This window comes from Electrona antarctica (genome assembly GCF_951216825.1).
Source record: "Electrona antarctica genome assembly, chromosome: 17".
Taxonomy (NCBI): domain Eukaryota; kingdom Metazoa; phylum Chordata; class Actinopteri; order Myctophiformes; family Myctophidae; genus Electrona; species Electrona antarctica.
The window spans coordinates 47,769,318-47,779,790 of record NC_136798.1 but is presented as its reverse complement, the minus strand read 5'-3'; the positions used below and the strand labels follow the sequence as shown (position 1 = coordinate 47,779,790).

At 43.8% G+C, this 10,473-nt stretch overlaps 1 long non-coding RNA gene across 1 annotated transcript; it reads left to right on the top strand.

Moving 5' to 3' along the window:
• Nucleotides 1-4,576: 4,576 nt before the first annotated feature.
• LOC306940793 lies at nt 4,577-5,748 on the top strand. Its single transcript, XR_013792053.1, has 3 exons — nt 4,577-4,665; nt 5,278-5,373; nt 5,666-5,748. It is a non-coding gene; the product is annotated as an uncharacterized lncRNA (long non-coding RNA).
• The last annotated feature ends 4,725 nt before the right edge of the window (nt 5,749-10,473 follow it).

The window sequence follows — 10,473 nt, the reverse complement described above, 5'->3', positions numbered from 1 at the left end:
CATACAGACAGCAATTCAACAGTCTGGACAAACAAGTGACTGGATACCTTACTGGTATGACACTGTTTATTAATTGTCTTACAACCTTTCTATACAGTTCAACTATATTCCTGAAACATTGTGTTGCAGATATTATTCATTTACCACTGCGTTGTCTGCTCGCTGCCTTATATGAACACAGCTGCTTCAATAATTATTCCCTGTGTAATATTTTGATCCTTGAGGAGGATAATTAAAATGTTGAATCATTGCGATTTTACAGTTGGGAGTAGATGTAGTTTATCAGTGATATGGAAGTGAGTAATGTTTTAGTGGTTCCTGACGGCTCCAACTGATTCAGGTCACACACAGCAGCCAGAGTACAGTGTACAGTATGATGCATATAGTTGCATCGCTCAGTTCACACAGGTGTGATTTTTGTAGATTAGTTGGTATGACAAATATTAGTCAAACTCATTTTTGAATGAAAAAAACATTACATCAGTCTGTTGGTTCCCTGTTAACACCTAGTGTATCTCTCCTTTGTTTTACAGCTTATGGAATGGCGATATAAACACTGCTCTTTCGTGGCTTCAACAAAAGGGACACTTCTGAAACATTACAGAGGGAATCACGGTACATTTGGACATGGTAATTCAGTTTCCTGTATTCATTTAAACTGTCCTTGCAAATTTAAGACATGGGGTGGCCTGCGCACACACTTGCGTAGATGCCACAGAACTGAAGAGTGTGAAGTTGTGCATGTGCAAGCTTTCAGATGTAAAATTTCATTCTAATTCTAATCCAAAAGACTATTTGCAACATATTAATTCTCACTTGAATAGACTTGAAACCATACAGTGTGTTTTTGATGGATGCGATTATACAACAAACCAATATGGGAGTTATGCGACACACAAAAGTAGAAAGCACAAAGAGTATTCATTGAAAGATTTTAAGACTGAATTGATTGCAAATCCTCCAGTCATTAATGAAAATGAAATCCACCTTCCGGTGTTAGAATCACATGATCATGAGGACATTGATACCTTAGAGTTGGCTTGTGAAAATGATATTTCAAGTGAAATAGAGAAATATTGGTTCTCTCTTGTTAAAGTTAGAAAACGTCTATAATGTGTCGGTGAAATGTGTCGATGACTTGGTGGAACAGCTTCAGTTTATCTGCACTTCAACAACTCTGTGTATTCCAAAGCTAGTTAATGATATATTTACTAAGAATAACTGTGCTATTGATGAAGCCACTGTCGGCGAACTGGTAGACAAATTGTCACTCTCCAAGTTTAAGAGGGACAAATATTTTAAGGAAAACTTCAGTTTAATTGAGCCAGTAGTGTATCATTTGGATCCACATGACAAATCCAAGGGCAGCTTTCAGTATGTTCCCATTCTTCCTTCCATACAAGAATTGTTGAAGAATGAAGACCTTCTTAACCATGTTTTGACTAAACATTCAAACGTTTCACAGTTGTCATCCTTTCATGATGGTACATATTTCAAGCAAAATGAATTTCTTGCTAATGAAGAGGACAGAATTTCACTAATAATTTATTCCGACGACCTGGAAACTTGTAATCCTCTTGGAACTTCAAGAAAAAAGCACAAAATCACAGCAGTGTACTGGGTACTTGCTGATGTACCATCTGAACTGAGATCACAGCTAACCTCGATTAATTTGGCCATTCTTTGTAAGGCAAATTATGTAAAAAAGTTTCACTATGAAACGGTTCTGGAGCCTCTACTGAAAGATCTCACAATATTGGAGAAGGAAGGAATTTTTGTACCTCAGCTTGGTAAAAATGTCAGAGGAACTGTGTTTTGTGTTTCAGCCGACAATCTCGGTGCTCATGCTTTGGCTGGACTCGTTGAAAGCTTTTCTGGACAATATGTCTGTAGGTTTTGTGTTGGGGAGCGTTCTGACTATCAGCAAAAAGAAGTGCGTTCAGGAGCTTTTCCACCAAGAACAAAAGAGAACTATGATGTGTATGTGAATACTGTAAAAAACTTAAAAAAAGCAGCACACAATCCTGCTATAGTTAACTATCGTGGTGTGAAGAAAGGTTGTCCCATCACAGAGAAATTAAGTTATTTCCATTTTGTAACGGGTTACCCACCAGATGTCCTACACAACCTTTTTGAAGGCATAATTCCATTCGAATTGGCGCTTTGTTTTAATGTGTTCATCCGCAACAAGTATTTCACATTCAAATAACTTAACGAGTCCATAACTAAATTTCCATACAAATGGACTGATAAAACTGATCAATCCGGACCTATCCCAGCAACTTTTGCCTCTCGCAAAAGTATTGGTGGGAATGCACATGAGAATTGGGCGCTATTAAGATTATTACCATTCATTATTGGTTCAAAGATACCACAGAATGATCCAGCATGGGAAGTTCTCATGAGGTTAAAAGATATTACTGAGCTTGCAGTATCCCCTACTCTTAATTAGGAAAGTATTTGCTATCTAGACACTCTGATATCAGAACACCGTCACAGGCTGTTGGAGTTTTTCCCAGACCAAAAATTGCGTCCAAAGCACCATTTTGTGGAGCATTACCCCGATCTCATAAGAGGATTTGGTCCTTTAGTTGGTCTCTGGACTAATTGAGGCAACACATAGTTTCTTTAAGAAAGTTGTTAGGTACACAAACAACTTCAGAAATATATTGCTGTCACTAGCCTCAAAGCACCAAAAAATGATGGCATACTATTCACAAGCAAATGCTTTAAAATCTGCAACATGTGTCACTAAAATATCATCTGTTCCTTTAGAAATACTTGATTTGGGAATACAGCAGTCTTTCAAAAACGTTTATCCAACACAAACCTCTGTGAACTTGACCGATAATGTGATACACCATGGCACAAAATATTCTGCTGGTATGGTTTTGCCTTATGGGTCAACTGGTGGGCGACCTGATTTTGTTGAGATTTCACAGATTGTTATTGTAGATGTCGATGTCAATTTCATTGTGAAGGTATTCAAGGGCCGTTATGATGAACATTATAGGGCATATATGTTGGAATACACTGGGAATATGACCCTGCTACAACATGGTGAACTTGGTGACTCATATCCCTTGGCAGCTTATTCTATGGGAGGCAAACGCATGGTGACATTAAAGCGTCACATTGTTTGTCCACTTTAGGTAAAACTTAACTGTCCTACACCTCCCTTTAATTCAGTCTTGTTTTGCCTAGATGTCTTTGGTTGCCTTGAAAGTTGTAATACAACACCGGAGTGAGAAGCTTCTACTGCCATCAGGAATACCCAGCACCGTAGAAGAGTTGCAGAAGACTGTCAAGGACACATTTGGACTCACTGAGACTTTCACTCTGGACTACTTGGATGGATCCTGGGGTGAGGGTGATTTCTTTGCACTCCATTCTACCGACCAGATTAGTGACAAGGGGACAATCAAAGTTGTAACCATCCCAATCACGTGCTTAACTTATCTACTCTAGACAATCAGATGGGTGCAAACAATGTGCCTGAATTCACTACAGACACCCAGACGGGCGCAAACAATGTGCCTGAATTCTCTACTCCAGACACACATACATACCGGTATGCAAGGAGTGTCATGCATGTGAGTGCGAGTTCAAGTTCTACTAGTGATACATTGGAAGAAGACCAGACCGATTACTCCTCAGGATCGTCCGACAACATTATACTTTCCCCTCCGCGTGAACACGTTCGAGAAATATGGCCAAGTGTAATTTCCATTCCACTTTTCTCTGTGGCAACAGAGGGAGTACTGATGTGTGCCAATGAAGTATATGTAAAAGATGGTACTCGCTTCATCAACAATAAGATTGCCATTGAAATTAGGGCAAGCTTAGCAAACTACATGTTCAGCTACACAGGAGCATACCCATCAGCCACACAGATTGCTGAGGTTGCAGTGGCATTGGTCAAAAAGCACCCGTGCCTCTCAGATCACAGTTCTAATGGCAGTTCACTATGGAACCAAAGTCTTAAAACCAAGATGCTAAATTACAGGAAAAAGCTTGTTGACTTAGGACTCTCTGAGGTTACCTGCAACACTGTTAAGAACAAGAGGCCTGGTGAAAGGGCATCTGCAACGAATGTAAAGAGAGCACGGAAAGGAGAAGTGCTTTATCTCCCAGACTATCCTATAAGAGACAGTAAGGAACAACAAGAGCTGTACCGACACCAACTGATCGACGAGTCAAAGAAGAAAAACAGCACAGCCATCAGGGACTTGATGTGCAGAACCTTTGCACATAGACGACACAACATCATCCGGCAGCAGATGAGCATCAAGGATGTAAAGGAGAGATGGCCGGCCTTGTTTGATGCTTCACAAGTGAGTAAATTGGATTCTTGTAGCAGTGTTCAACATAAATGACATCCTGCATGTGACACACATTTACATTGTATTTAATCAATTGTACCCATTCCTGGAGCAACAGTGGTGGAAAATGGATGTACAAGATCACAATGTGTTTTGTTTTTCTCCCTTCCCCTCATCTGTTTTTCAGGTCAGCGCAGAGTTCAAGTTGATCACTACAATGAAGCTTGAGCCGAAATTCATGGAGATGTTTGACCTCTACACACCTAAACTGCTGTCCATGTTCCAATCTAAGAGAGGTGCTGTAGGAGAGCGACATCGGGCAAAGATGAGTGCTCTGCTTCAGGTAATAAACCATTTAGACCCGAGGATGATTCTTAAAAACTGCTTCTAAATCCTTCTAAATCAGAAAATAGCAGATATGCAAGCTCACATTGCATCTCACTGTGAAGTTTGTGAACTTGCAGATCTTCTATTTTCGGTATTCATTCATTACTATTTTAACCACAGAAGTTTGTGTTGTAATTTCCTTGCCATGTTGTAACTTCACATGCGGGTGAGAAATGTTCCTCATTGACTTCCACTGTAGTATCTTGCCTGTAACGCAAACCTATCAAATGTCCTAGACCTTTAATTCCACCTGTTCCATTCACACTAGACGAAATGCATGTCTTAATAGTCTTGTCAGTACTAAACCCTAAACTTATTTTCCTTTTTTACTATTTTGAAAAACATTTTTGTTCATTTAGATTGGCTAGTTGACCAATTTTGTTTTTCAAAAGAGTAAAAAAGGCAAAGAAGTTTCGGGATAATGTGTTTAGCACTGGTGAAAATAGGGCCCTAAATGCTAAAACTGTGTGCAAACAATTGAAACGGTAGACTTTAAAGTTGGTAAACAAAAGCCCAGCTTGAATGTGCAAAGTAATGCATTGTATTAAGGATACAACTTTGTCTGCAGAGTGGAAACCCCATACAGCTAACCAGAGGAATCGTGATCAAGTGCCTCATCGACCATCTGGGAGAAGAGCCTGGTGCCCTGATCAAGGACGTTGAAGTTAGTAAAATAAAGTATTTAACAATTTGTTGTCTTAAAAACAAAAACTTAATGCCTCAATCTGTGATTTCTTCAACTGGTTGGCTGTATGTAGAACAACAGCAGCAGCAAACGTTTTCAATTGCAAACTCAAGACACTTTTCATGTACAGCAATTGGACTGACGGAGATCCCACCCAGAGCAGGGAATTGTGCAACAGTAGTAACCGTTTAGAATGATAATACCATGAACATCATCATTACGTTTTCATTCATGAGATTTGATTTTGCTTTTATTTTTACAATGTGTGCAGGATGCTGCTGGTGTCGATGTAGAAGAGGAGTTGTCAGGGGAACTGATGACTATCTACAGGCTGCAAACCCAAGAATCACCAGCTGCTGATGTAGGTATTGTTATTGAGGGCATCCCTGTCCTCAACAACCTCGGCGATATTAGCAGAGCCTGCTGCTATCTCCTGGGACTGACCTACGTGTTTGTACCCCAAGAAGTTCAAATACATCTTGGAGGTTTTTCAAAAGGTACTGCTTGGACTAGACCCTCAACAGCTTACACCCAAAGTGCAGACACTTGGCTAATGTCCTGACTGACTTCAGTTTGAATGTTTTCAGTCAAAACAGATTAGTAGGAAACCACATCACACAACAAAAGTCTCAAGGTGTTTTATTTATGTGATGCGATAACTGGATGCACGTACTGTATGCTTTTAGTACAAAAACGTGCATAAGGAGTGTGGGAGACTGAATTGTGAATCAGCACACTGCAGGTTATGGAGTGAGAGACTGAAATGTGAATCAGCACACTGCAGTTTATGGAGTGAGAGACTGAAATGTGAATCAGCACACTGCACTGTTCAAAAGGAAAGCCTATTCAAGCATACAGCAGCATGTCAGATCTGTGCGTCTGACAGAGTTGTTTTGAAGTGGAGGTGCTTATGTGTACACGGTGCATATAGCCAATTAGAATGTATTAATCGCTACAGACCTCACCGATAGACAGTAAAACGTTTTTAATTTTTTCTATATTACGAAATTCTTCCCCATTTGACTTTCCTGCGTTTATTTTTTTCTTATACAGTAATGTGTTAGTGATTGCTCCAAGCACATTACTTTAAAAACTAACATTTGTTGCTTAAAGGGCCACCGTTCTTTTATACTTAATGTTCATTTGTATGGGTCTTGTTAAATAATGCTTTTGAGGTTAATGTTTTTCGGTACAATTTTACAAATTTTACAATTTTACAACTACACCGGGTGCAGGTCTTTTTTCCGACCCGCCAAAATTCCGACGGGCAACAGTCCGACATTTGTCGGACTATCGCCCGAAATATGAGCTTTTACCGCCAACGGTCAGACATGGCATTATACAGACAATAGTTCCGGCAATGGTCCGAAAACCGTTGTTTAGACCAGGCAATGGTCCGACACTAGAGACTTTGGCTTGGGGAGAGAGAGGGGGGTGTGTGGAGGAGGGGGAGGGCGGGGCCCAGCCTACCTTGGCAGCCCTTGTGCATGCAAATTGATTCCGTTTGTTAATTGTCCCCCGCACCCCCCGCGTGCGTGGGAGGGAGGGAGGGTTAGGGTTAGGGTTAGGGTTAGGAGGGAGGAGGGAGGGAGAGAGAGATAGAGTATATAATCGCTATATGCGCCTTAGAGTGTGTGTGTGTGGGGGGGGTGTCGTGTGTGTGTGTGTGTGCGTGGGGGGGGGGGGGGGCGTGTGGGGGGGGTTGGTGTCGCGTGCGAGGGAGGGAGGGAGAGCATCAGACTGTGTGTGTGTGTGTGCGCACGTGGGGGGTGTGTGTGTGCGTGGGGGGGGGGGGGGGGCGTGTGGGGGGGGTTGGTGTCACGTGCGAGGGAGGAAGAGAGAGCATCAGACTGTGTGTGTGGGGGGGGGTGTGTGTGTGTGCGTGTGTGCACGTGGGGGGGGGTGTGTGTTTGCGTGGGGGGGGAGTGTCGTGTGCGTGGGAGGGAGGGAGGGAGGGTTAGGGTTAGGTGATTTGATTGCATTTAAGCTGACCCCCCTCTATCTTAGGGAGATTCCAACCGAAGTCTGGAAGACTGCGTGTAGCAGTCCCCTCGGAAGGGGGTCCGTATGGCACGCCCATACACTCCAGACTACGTGACAGACTACGACTTACCCCGCCAATCCACATTCATCTCAATCCGGGGGATAGAGTAAGGAGAAGGAAAGGGTGTCAAAAAATCTCTACCCTAAACCCAAAAGGTCACATACGATCTTCCAAGTGGGTTCTGGTCACATACGATTTTCCAGTGGGTATGAGATAGAAGAAAGAATGAATAAAGAGGTGGAGAGGTGGAAAGAGGAGAGTATGGCAAGGAGAGTCTCTACCCTAAACCCAAAAGGTCACATACGATCTTCCAAGTGGGTTCTGGTCACATACGATTTTCCAGTGGGTATGAGAAGAAAGAATGAATAAAGAGGTGGAGAAGTGGAAAGAGGAGAGTATGGCAAGGGTTAGGGTTAGGGGTTAGGGTTAAGGGTTAGGGTTAAGGGTTAGGTTTTAAATGGCAGAGCCGTCCCCCGGGAGAACAACCGGTGTGTGGCCGATTACCAGCAATCATACTGAACATGTCCAGTGCAATAATCAGTAGTTCCTTGTAACCTATGGCCGGAGGAATGTAAGTGCACGCCCATCTTCTCAAGACTAATCGTCAGACTAGGACTTACCCCGTCAATCGATGTCCATCTACACTCCGGGGGTGAAAGAGGGATTTTCAGAGAGCTGGCCCTTACGCACCAGGGAAAACAGATCAGCGGCCAGTGAGACCAACCGGCCACCGACCTTAAGGGAAAGGGTGAGAGTTTACCGGGGAAAACAGATCAGAGGCCAGTGAGACCAACCGGCCACCGACCTTAAGGGAAAGGGTGAGAGTTTACCGGGGAAAACAGATCAGCGGCCAGTGAGACCAACCGGCCACTGACCTTAAGGGAAAGGGTGAGAGTTTACCGGGGAAAACAGATCAGCGGCCAGTGAGACCAACCGGCCACCGACCTTAAGGGAAAGGGTGAGAGTTTACCGGGGAAAACAGATCAGAGGCCAGTGAGACCAACCGGCCACCGACCTTAAGGGAAAGGGTGAGAGTTTACCGGGGAAAACAGATCAGCGGCCAGTGAGACCAACCGGCCACCGACCTTAAGGGAAAGGGTGAGAGTTTAACGGGGAAAACAGATCAGCGGCCAGTGAGACCAACCGGCAACCGACCTTAAGGGAAAGGGTGAGAGAAGGGTTAGGGTTAGGGTTAGGGTTAGGGTTAAGGTTAAGGTTAAGGTTAGGGTAAGGGTTAGGGTTAGGTTAAGGTTAGGGTAAGGTTAGGGTTAGGGTTAGGTTAAGGTTAGGGTTAGGTTAAGGTTAAGGTTAGGGTAAGGGTTAGGTTAAGGTTAAGGTTAGGGTTAGGTTAAGGTTAGGATTAGGTTAGGATTAGGTTAAGGTTAAGGTTAAGGTTAAGGTTAAGGTTAGGGTAAGGGTTAGGTTAAGGGTTAGGGTTAGGGATAGGGTTGAGGTTAAGGTTAGAGTACAGAGTTGGGTTAAGGTCAGGGTCAGAGTTATAGAATGGTCAGGGTATGGGTTAGAAATGGGGTAAGGGTGTTAAGGTTCGTAGAATGTGAAGAGCGGTATATGAAAAACTAGACTCAAGGTGGATATTAGGTTACCCCAATGTTATAGCCCCACCGACTGGACGCGGGTATTCTTGTAAATCCAAGAGACCAACTAAGAGGGAGAATAAGTAATGCAAGGTATGACCAACAACAGATGTATGGGAAAAACCGAAGTTTATTCCAACGTAGAAGAGGTTAGGGTTAGGGATATATACAGGGATATATACAAACACAAGGATAAAAATACAACCAAAATATGAGAGAAACAATGAGGGGGGTATATTTACAAGGATCAAGACAATAATATATTAGAGATGAGAAAAAAAAAAAAAAAAAAAAGAGTGAGGGGGATGTATAAAAACAAATGTACAGGGAGCCGGCATGTATCAAGCCATTACCGGACTCAGGCAACAATTGACTTAAGTAGTAAACACTCCAGAAGTGTCTGGTTGCAGAGCGGGAGGGCGTAATCAGAAGTGGCTGCAAGGGTGGGGGCCTAAGGAGGGGGCGGGGGAAGTCCGCTGCAGTGAGTATTGGCCAGAGAAAACTGAGACAAATGACGGAGGCGCGCCGTGTCTGGTGGCCATGAGCTCCGTGAGGCACCGCCGAGCGAGGCGCTAGCCGAGCGAGTCGCCATGCCGAGCGGTGCGAAGGCCATCAGACCCGACTCAGCGCCGTCCGAGTTACGACCCGATAGGGATAGAATAGTATATATTAGTAGCCCCAAATGAGCTTTAGGGTTACCTACCCGTGAAAGAAACATGTGTAAATCTTAAAAGAACAAGACAGAACCAATAGAAGCAACAACAATAACAACAACAACAACGATAACCGTCAAGGTCAAAATGAACCTCTCCACTCCTGGTGCCATACTGGCCAGGGCAAAACCCTAACCCTGACATGTAACCCTAGGCTTAGGGTTACATGTCATAAAAATAAACATGTGTAATATTTACAATGGAACAAAACAAAAACAATAATGTATGTGTTGCCAAGCAATATGCCAGTGTATGGTGTAATGGTACAGCCCAAGTCTGGCCTGGTACCTGGTTCTCCTGGTCTAAGAGGGAGGGGGGTTGTTGGGGGTCAACTGGACATTAAAGCCCTGGGGAGTCCGAGTGTTGAGACGGAGAATCCAGAGGAACTCCGCTCGTTTCCTCCGTCCCGGAGTCCATTTGGGGTTATGTTGGAGGATGGAAATTTGGAGTTGGTTGGAGCCGAATTGTGTGAAATGGGAAACCAGGGGGGTGTGGGACTTGAGGTTATTTGAGAAGTTGTAGAGGTGTTGGGTGAGCCGGGTCTGTAGGGAGTTTTGGGTTTCACCAACATACCTACGGTCACAGTGTTTACACCGGATGAGGTAGACCAGATTGCAGTCTGAGAGGGACCCATGGCGGGGTGTGCGGATAAGGGAGCCCTCGTGCATGAGGGTCTGGTGCTGGTGAAAATGGGGGTGTGGATCTGGGCGGCTCAGGGGATTCAGGT